Raw genomic sequence first — 10,255 nt, 5'->3', positions numbered from 1 at the left:
TGCATCACCAAGCTGCAAAGTTTCCCCACAGTGAAGACTTAGTAAAAAAGACAGCACAGCCTCTGGAATGGAAGAAGACCTCTGCCAGCTATACCTCTGACCAAAGGAAATAGCTCCATTCATACATAAGGGTCCAAGGAGATACATAGAGACGTCTCGGGAATAAAAATGGGCCCAAGCTACATATGAAGAAAATGTTCCACATCTCTGGCCATCAAGGAAATGCAAATCAAAAAACATAGAGATTCCATCTCATTTCAGTCAAGAATACCATCAACAATATGACAAACAACAAATGCTGGCAGTGACACATATCTATATCCTATATATTTATATACATTTATATATTTATATATAATATATGTAATATATAATATATCATTATATCATTATATGATATATTATAATATACACTATATAATTATAATATATAATGTATGATATAATATGTACATCTATACATATATAAGTATATAATATTACATAATAAATATATACTTATATATAAATGTTATATTTATATATGCATATATTTACATAATATATTATATTTATACATGACTATATCTACATGTTATATAACATTATATTTATATGTGAATATATTTGCATAATACATCATATGATATATTTATACTTCTATATGAGTATATATGAATTTTACTCATCCATTAGGAAGAACAGTATTATATCATTTGCAAGGAAGTGGATGGACTAGGGGGAGGGGGCGGGAATTATGCTAGGTGAAGTCAGGCTCAGAGAGACAAAAGGTTTTCTCGCATACATGGAAGTTAGATCTAAATTGTAAGCATCTATGAAAATATACCCAGCACTGCAGACATATATATGCGCGAGCAAACTAACTAGTCTACTGTGGTGTGTGAGGGATGGAGCCCAGCAGGTTAACTCTTTGGAACAACTGATTTGAGCTTCACCACATGAAGACCAGGAAGGGAGGTGGGGTTGAAGGCAGACAGAGGGAGAGGGGAAGGGTGCATGGAGAGTCTGTCTCTGAGTGCTTCAGGGTTTCATTGGGCTTGAGTTTGTGGTAGGAGGCAATGAATGGGCTGGACTGTATCTCTGAGTCAGTCCTCCTCAGATTTTGTTTTAAAATAAATTTTATGTTTTTATCAGTCATGGGGCTTGAGCTCTGGGTCTGGGCGCTGTCTCTGAGCTCTTCAGCTCAAGGAGGGTGCTCTACCACTTGACCCACAGCGCCACTTCCAGCTTTCTGAGTGGTTCACTGGAGATAAGAGACTCATGGACTTTCCAGCCCGCGCTGGCTTTGAACCTCAATCCTCAGATCTCAGCCTCTTGAGTAGCTAGGATGACAGGCGTGAGCCACCGGCGCCTGGCTTGAAAATAAATTTTTTATGGAGATTAAGTGATTATATAAATTTCACACATTTCACGGTATTGTGGGATGGTGCTACTTAGACTCACAAACACATTCCAACCTTCATGAGGCAAGCTGTATTATCACTATCTGTTAGGTTTGACAGTACCACCATTTCTTCCACCTCAGCTGATATACACATTTCTTTCCTTTTGCTTAGCGTATCCTGTTCCCTCTTCTCCTCGGATTTTTTGAGCTCTAGATTTTGCCTTATCTGAATCTAGGACTTTTAGGAATTTTTTTCCCACCCCCACCCTTCTAAGTCCAGAACTTTCACTGAACTTCCTGTGAGCTGCAAAAATCTACCACAGGGGGCACCTGGATTTGAACCAGGGACCTCTTGATCTGCAGTCAAATGCTCTACCACTGAGCTATACCCCCCTCTGCTGAGACAGGCCAGCTACGAATGTGTACTTTTACGGCCTACCTCCACACCTCATAAAGTAGCTTTTGTGTCTTGCCAGGCCTCCCCACTTCAATTCTTGTCCAGCCACGCCATGCATGCTTTTCTCAGAACATGCATATGTATCTATTTTCTTCCTGCCACTGAAAACCCAGTGCTTGTGTCCTCAGTGTCATTTTTCCACCTTGTAAAGGGTCCCAAGTGAATCAATGGTGGTTTCAAGTATCAAGGCGCTAGATTCCGACAGCCTCAGATGAGGAAGGGAAGCTTCACCGGCTGTCCTCAAATAGGCTTCAGAAGTTCACATTCTGTTCTGAGATTGTAAGCAAATAAATACCGCGTGACATGCATGCATTATACAGGGTGCCTGGTTTCAGCAGATTTTCCCAGAGGACTTCAGGCTGGGAATATGGCTGAGTGGTAGAGTACTTGCTTAGTGTGTGCCAAAGGTCCTGGGTTCAATTCCAGCATTGTAGAACAAAAACCAGGACAAATGGGGAGAGGGGGAATCTTATGGAGAAACATTTTTTAAAGGCCCCCCACATTCACTTTTTTTAAACACCTCTGATTTCTAGTTCCATGGATTTCAACCAGAACATTTTCCATCTGGCTATCTTGAAGATTGGAAGAAGAATGTCAGAGATCTCCGTCACTGTAACAAATTCTCTTTACAAGGAGCTGTCAGTTACCGGGGGCCCAGGATGGGACCCAAGCCAGGGCTTTCCTGGGACCCACACAACCTCTCCCTCAGCTTCTCCATTCTCAGGCCCAGTGGGAACCCCAGATTTCAAATCCAGTATTTCCCACCACCACCACAAATTAACCTTGTCATCTTCCGGCTCTGACCTACATCTCTACCTATTTGACTTGGCTATAATAATCATAGCTCAAAGGTACTAGAAACTCACAAGGTGCCAGGTTCTAAAACATATACCCACAAGTCAGCCATGAGCCATAGTTATATGCTATAAGGATAATAGATAGATAGTTTATAGATAGAGATAGATAGAGAGAGAGAGAGAGAGAGAGATAATGCTATAAAGGCAAAAGGCAAACCAGATTCTTTCAAGGCAAAAAGAAAAAAGAAAGAAAAGAAAATAGCAAGAACACACAGGGGGCACCTGGATTTGAACCAGGGACCTCTTGATCTGCAGTCAAATGCTCTACCCCTGAGCTATACCCCCAGTGAGGCAGGCCTGTTTTCCTAGCCTATCTGTCTCTCTGAATCGTGCTTGTAAAAGCCTGTGGTGACTCAGAGACGCTATCATGGCAGAGAATTGCTGCTCCCTGGAAGGAGCCTTGAGTATTACAAGTTTTTAAAAGGACAGGATTCCAAAGCACTCAATTCAGAGACCAAGAAACCCTTCAGGTTGCTAGGATCCAGAACCTCGTTTCCATCCATCCTCGTTCACAGGGGAGCAAACCTCAGTTTCCAGGTTTTTTTGTTTTTGTTTTTTTTCTTTTAAAGAGCAGATTCTCCACAGAGAGCAGTCGCATTAGAAGAAGGTAAGAGATGCTTCAATTCCTCCCATGGTCTCCTTAGTCTAGGATTCTAGCACCTGAGATTCTTGGTCTACCTCCTCCCCTTCCACACCCCCCCCAGGACCCCATGGAGCTGAACTCAGATATCACCCCTCTCCCCCTAGACAGGTGTTGCATTCACCCGACTCTAGAAAAATATAAATGTCTCAATAACAATGTGTGTGAGAGAGTTTTTTCCCAAAACCATCACGGTAAGATGGTTGTGTGTGTGTGTGTGTGTGAGAGAGAGAGAGAAGTCAGATGCAAAACAGATGGTCAGTGAGCATGCTTATGTAACGGAACTTGCCAGAAACTTGGAGTATTGCCAATGCTGAAAGGTCATTTGATGCAAACAAAGAAGGCTTCCAAAAAAAAAAAAAAAGGAGTCTCTTCTTCAACAAACAAAATTAGTTTGCCCAGGCCTAGCCCCAGAATTCCCCTTCCACTGCCAAACACAACCACAGTAACAGCAACCTGTATTTCTAGACTTCACACATTATATTCTCTCTCTTACCTCCAATTATCTACCAGAAAGCTGGAAACTGAGCTCAGGCTCTAAGTGATAGAGCACTAAGCCTTGAACAAAAAAGAAGCTCCGCGGGACAGTGCCCGTGTACTGAGTTCAAGCCCCAGAACACTCTCTCTCTCTCTCTCTCTCTCTCTCTCTCTCTCTCTCACACACACACACACACACACCCCAAGAACTGCAGTGCTGAAAGGGATTCAGGGATCATTTATACCAGCTATTTTTGCAGACCAAAACATACAGATTGAAAGACTGGGAATAAGGCTCAGACTCCAGGTCCATACCTTGAGTACAAAGAGGAACAGGGAGTCGTTGGTAGTCAAAGTTTACAAACATCCCATGATAAGATAAGCAATGTAAATCTAATGTACTATAGGCCAACAAACTAATAACAATGCTACTTTGTATACTAAACATACGCAAAGGGGGGAGCAGCTTCTGTGGCTCAGGTCTGTCATCCTAGCTGAGATCTGAGAATCACAGTTTCAAAACCAGCCTGGGCTCGTTCCAATTAACCAGCAAAAAGCCAGAAGTGGAGCTGTGGCTCAAATGGTAGAGGGTTAACCTGGAGCACAAAAGCTCAGGGACAGCATCCAGGCCCTGGGTTCAAGACCCAGGACGGGCACCATCAAACAAAAACAAAAACAAAAAAATGCTAGGACAGTAGATCCTAAATATTCTCACCAGGGAGAAAAAGAGACAGAAAGAAATTTGAAGTCTAAGGTGCTGTGTTCGCCATCTCTTGTCAATTCTATCTCAGTAAAGCTGGAGAGATATATTTTCAATAACTTTAAAAGAGCATCTCCCCCCCTTTTATTCTTTTTTTTTTGGTCGGTTGTGGGGCCTGAACTCTGGGCATGGGTGCTGTCCCTCAGCTCTTCAGCTGTAGACTAGTGCTCTACCACTTGAGCCTTAGCCCCACTTCCGGCTTTTTTGCTTATGTGGTGCTGAGGAATCGAACCCAGGGCCTCATACGTGCAAGGCAAGCACTCTACCCCTGAGCCAACTTCCCAGCCTCCCTCTCTCTCTCCTCCCCCATTTTATTAAGACAGTACTTCTTAACTGAATTCTCATTTTTCCATCCAGTTTTCTCAACTGCAAAATGGGTGTGTTGTAATTAAATCTCCTAAATCCTTTCTAGCACTGATAACTAATGAGTATTGAGGATCAGGTCAGATAGTACATATATGGCCATCAGAAAATGGTTAATCTAGGTGGAAGGATTCAGGTAAAGTCCAACACAGAAAAAAAAAGAAAACAACAACAAAAAAAAAGAGTTTATGTTCTTATAATGCCCACAAAATTCAAGACCAGCCTAATGTTACCCTAATTTCCTCCTAGATTATTCTGCAGTTAAAAAAGAAAAATTGGTCAGACACCAATGGCTCAGGCCTATAATCTTAGCTACTCAGGAGGCTGAGATCTGAGGATCGTGGTTCAAAGCCAGCCCCGGCAAGAAACTCCGTGAGACTCTTATCTCCAATAAACCACCAGAAAAAAAACAGAAGTGGTGCTGTAGCTCAAGTGGTAGAGCACTAGCCTTGAGCTGAAGAGCTGAGGGACAGCACTCAGGCCCAGAGTTCAAGTCCCACAACCAACAAAAAAGAAAAAAAAAGAAAAATTGTTTCCTTCTATGAAAGAGAGTAGGATTGGGGCTTTGTTGTACATTGGACATCAGTGTGTAGATTCCTCCAAAAGCTAAAACTGGAGAAATATCATGTGCCCTAGAAAACCCTACTTTTCAAGTTTACATGGAAAAGAATTCAAGGTGGAATTCTGAAGGCATTTTTTTTTTGGCCTACCCCAAATCTTCCCATCCCAGATTTCCTTGTACCACCTGGGGGGGGAGGGAGGGGTCCATATCTTTTGAGGACAGAGAAAAAGAACCGAAAAGGGTGAAACTAAGGGCCCCAGATTCTTCATCTCCCATGAAGAACCATGGGAAATCACCTCAACTGAGATCATGGTACTGACCTCAGTAAAGGAATTCCATATGTGCATTACAGTATTTCACAGCATCCGGTGTCTTCAATCTTTCTCTCACCAAAAAAATCATCAGTAAATTCTATATGGTAACTTTTTTTTTTTTTTTTGTGCTGTCCCTGAGCTTCTTCTGCTCAAGGCCGAGTGCTCTACCACAGGGCCACTTCCGCCACTTTTCTGGTGGTTCACTTGGAGATGAGAGTCTCACTTTGGACTTTCTACCCAAGCTGGCTTTGAACCGTAATCCTCAGATCTCAGCTTCCTGAGTTGCTAAGATGACAGGTGTGAGCCACCAGTGCCTGGCTTCTGTATGACAATCCTACAGCAGGTGATACGGCTGAAATCATGCTGAGATGGTTTCTGAGTTTAAGTTGGGAGGGAACATGTTACTCCTGCCTGCTACTGTGAGGATTCTTGCTTTTGGATTCTAGCCAGCCATACTAGGAGGAAGCTCAAGCTGTTGCACGGAAAAGCCAGGGAGTGACGAAGTCTGCTAAGGGTTTTGCAGCTGCATTATTTCCCTGTGGCCAGTCTCTGTGCGGGTATCCAGGTTAACAATTCTCCCAGTAAGTTACTACAAGAAGATGCCTTGAGTACCTGCTGAGTCACTTCCCTACCCCTCCCCCACCCTTCAGTCTTCCCAGCTGGGGCCCTAGACCAGGTGGACCAGACGACATAACATCCCTGCTGCTTCCTTTCCAAATTTCTGATGTGTGCAAAATCCATGAGTGTGATAGATAGCTATTGGGAGGTGAATGAACCAAGTTGACCTCCCCTGAAACCACCAGCCTAGATTCCCTGTCAGCTAGCAGATCCATAACCACTTAGGGAATTCTGCTACCTCACACCTACAATGGTACTGGAGATGGTACTGCATTGGGGGTCCTCAGTCCTTTTCAAGCCTGTTGAAGAATTTCTGCGGGCAAACACGATTCTAAGATCCCGTCCCTCTCCTCACTTCTCCTCTCTGCAGCTCTGATCAGCCAATGATCAACCAACTGCACTGCCTCCTGGGTGAACACCCCCCCACACACACGCACACATAAAGGACACACAAGACTGTAATGACACAGTGGTGATTAGGCAGGAAGGAGGGGAAAGGAAGCCGGAGCTTGAACACCTGACCCTAGGCAACATGACTGGCCAGGCTTGTGTCATTGTCATTATTGTCTTGTGTGTTATCACATCTCCAGCTTGCTGTGGGTCTAGAACAGGGACCAAGGACCAGTGGATGACAAAGCTTCTCTGTGGGCAGACCTTCAGCATCATCTGGGGGAATTCCAAACCAACCATGGCACCAGCCGCCCCCTACTCTCTCTCTCTCTCTCTCTCTTCAAGTTAGGATTCCCTGGGAGGAGGGGACCATGCGTCCCCAACAATATCATCCCCCTACCGGCTCACACTTCCTGGTCAGTCCCTATTTCCTCCTCTTCCTCCACACTCAATGCTCTCCCAGCTGGAAATCGCAAGCCTTCAAAGAAGGAAGAAATTCCCTACCTTCCCCCCCTCCACCCCAGTGTCATCTGACATACCATCTGGGAAATGAGGGGAGCCCCTCTGTCCCCTGTCACAGGCTTCAAGCCAAGGCTGTCACCATTTCCCTCACATGAAGCACCGATGTGTTATGCCACAGTGAAGTTCTAGAAGGGAGGGCAGCAAAGCCAGTGGCAGATGAGAAAGGGAGCGTGGGAGGGACGATGTGAAATAACCTTCTGGTGACAGGCTCCTGTTCCCTGACCTGAGAGCCTGGATGTTATCAGTTGAGAATCGAGCGAGCCCGACATTTGTACAAGGCCATGTAGCAAAGCCAGGCAGGTGGGTGGTATGATTAGGGAGAAGAAAAATAAATAAATAAATAATAGAAATTGACAGATGGCAAATCCTACAGCTAAGCATTCTGGTTCTTCAGTTTCACAGGGTTGGCATGCAAAATTTCAAATGAAGCCTGGTGATAGATTGACCCAGCTTCTAGAAGGCCCTATGTGTTTGTTTTTGGTTTAAAAAAAAAAAAAACCTGCCGGGCACTGGTGGCTCACACCTGTCATCCTAGCTACTCAGGAGGCTGAGATCTGAGGATGGAGGTTCAAAGCCAGCCTGGGCAGGAAAGTCCTTGAGACTCTTATCTCCAATAAATCACCAGAAAACCAGAAGTGGTGCTGTGGCTCAAGTGGTAGAGCACTGGCCTTGAGCTTGAAGAGCTGAGGGACAGTACTTAGGCCCAGAGTTCAAGACCCAGGCCTGACAAAAAACAAAAAAAAAAACTTGCTTCACTTTCACTGATGTTACTTTTACTTTCCAGGAAACTTACAAAAAAAAAAAAAGGGAGGGGGAGAGAGTAAGTAGCAGATCAGAAGGGAAAAAAAAGTTTCAATCCTAGATAGAAACTTTGAAATCCAAAAATAATTTTTTGGTTATAAAAAGCTGCCCTACTTTCAGAATTTTGCAGGTTCCACAAATAGTTTTCAGAAGCCGGAGGATTTGTAGAGATTTAATTTGCCTGACAAACCTCATCGGCCTCTTCTCCTATTTCCTTGTGCTGCCTTGTATGGGGTTCAGCCGCTTCACATTCCAAATTAGTGTGGACATCTGCTCCCAGCAAATATAGTCAGAGCTGCTCCTCCACTACTGATTTGCAGCACATGCCCGGAGGAAGAAAAACAAAAAGGAGAAATTTAAAGTAAAAATTAATCACCACCGCCTCCAGGAAGCAGTCTCTTTCTGGATACTGTGTTTCCCCTCTTCTTCTCCAACCATTCGCCAGTTATTTCTTGGTCTCATTTTGGTCATTCAATCACCAAATGGTTACCCTAGGACATATAAGCCACGAAGTTTTGTTATGCAATCATTCAAATGTCACCAAGTTGGTTTTTGGTTGGATTAGAGAAGAAAAACAACAAAAAGTATGTTTGATGTTCCTGTACATCACTTTAGCCATATCAAGCTTGTAAGGAGAAGATTGCATTCTGGGTAACCAGATAGACACCTGTTTTCTGACCTCGTGGACATTCAATGCCCCATACTTGGGCCTATCCCAGGCCACTGTCATCCCAATGGAGACAAGAAATGTGAAGTGTAAATGCAAGTTGCAAACATCATTCGCTCTAATGGCATGCCAGGTGCCAGTGGCTCACAACATCTGTCATCCTAGCTGCTCAGGAGGCTGAGATCTGAGGACTCAGGTTCAAAGCCAGCCCGGGCAGGAAAGTCTGTGAGACTCTAATATCCCATTAACAGTCAAAAACCTGGAAGTGGAGCTCAAAGGGCAAAGCATTGGCCTTGAGAGAAAAAGCTCAGAGAAAGGGTCCAGGACATGAGTTCCAGGCCCAGGGCTCTCACAAAAAGAAAGAGAGAGAGAGGAAGAAGGAAGGAAGAAGGAAGAAAGAAAGGAATGGAGGGAGAAGGAAGAAAGGAAGGAAGGCAGGCAGGCAGGAAGGAAGGAAGGAAGGAAGGAAAGGAAGGGAGGGAGGGAGGGAGGAAGCGAGGGAGCAAGGGAGGGAACGAGGGAAGAAGAAATAAAGGAAGGAAGGAAGGAAAGAAAGAAGGAGGGAAGGGAGGGAAGAAGAAATAAAGGAAGGAAGGAAGAAAGGAAGGAAGGAAAGAAGGGAGGGAGGGAGGGAGGAAGGAAGGAAGGAAGGAAGGAAGGAAGGAAGGAAGGAAGGAAAGAGAGAGAGAGAGAGAAAGAAAGAGCCAGATGCTGATAGCTCATGCCTGTCATCCTAGCTACTCAGGAGGCTAAGACCTGATGATCATGATTCAAAGCCAGCCCAGGCAAGAAAAGTCCATGAGACTCTTATCTCCAATGAACCACCAGAAAACCAGAAATGGTGCTGTGGCTCAAGTGGTAGAGCGCTCACCTTGAGCTGAAGATCTGAGAGACAGCACCCAGACACAGAGTTCAAGCCCCACAACTGACAATATATATATATATATACATATATAGATACTATAATATATTATATATACTATATAATATTAAATATATATTATATTTTTTGAAAAAGAAACAGATATTTCTGAGTAATGCTTTCACCAAGGAAATAAAGGAACAATTCTTAGCCAATAAATAAATAAATAAAATAAAATAAAACACATTCTTTTTAGGGCAGTTTGAATCCAAGCCCACTCCAGTGGGACCTACAAAACAAAAGTATCTCTGGCAGCTGGGTGATGGTGGACCATGCCTGTAATCCTAGCTATTTGAGTATCAAGGTTCAAAGCCAACCCAGGCAGGAGAGTCTCATAAGACTCTTATTTCCAATCAGTTACCCAAAAAAACCCCAAACACACCTATAAGTGGAGCTGTGGCTCAAGAGGTTAGAGTGCTAGCCTTGAGTCAAAGAAGGTCAGGGACAGAGCCCAGGCCCTGAGTTCAAGCCCCAGGACTGGCGAGCGCACATGCACGCTCCCCCCTCCCCCCCCCACACTA

The 10,255-nt window shown here is 44.2% G+C and overlaps 2 non-coding genes across 2 annotated transcripts; both read right to left on the bottom strand.

The window, feature by feature from the left end:
• Positions 1 to 1,705: 1,705 nt before the first annotated feature.
• On the bottom strand, positions 1,706 to 1,777 carry Trnac-gca. Its single transcript has one exon. It is a non-coding gene; the product is annotated as a tRNA-Cys (tRNA).
• A 1,134-nt stretch (positions 1,778 to 2,911) lies between these two features.
• Positions 2,912 to 2,983, bottom strand: Trnac-gca. The gene has a single exon. It is a non-coding gene; the product is annotated as a tRNA-Cys (tRNA).
• Between the last annotated feature and the right edge of the window lie 7,272 nt (positions 2,984 to 10,255).

This window comes from Dipodomys ordii, unplaced genomic scaffold (assembly GCF_000151885.1).
Source record: "Dipodomys ordii isolate 6190 unplaced genomic scaffold, Dord_2.0 Scaffold107, whole genome shotgun sequence".
NCBI classification, from domain to species: domain Eukaryota; kingdom Metazoa; phylum Chordata; class Mammalia; order Rodentia; family Heteromyidae; genus Dipodomys; species Dipodomys ordii.
This window is presented reverse-complemented; position numbering and strand designations above follow the sequence as displayed.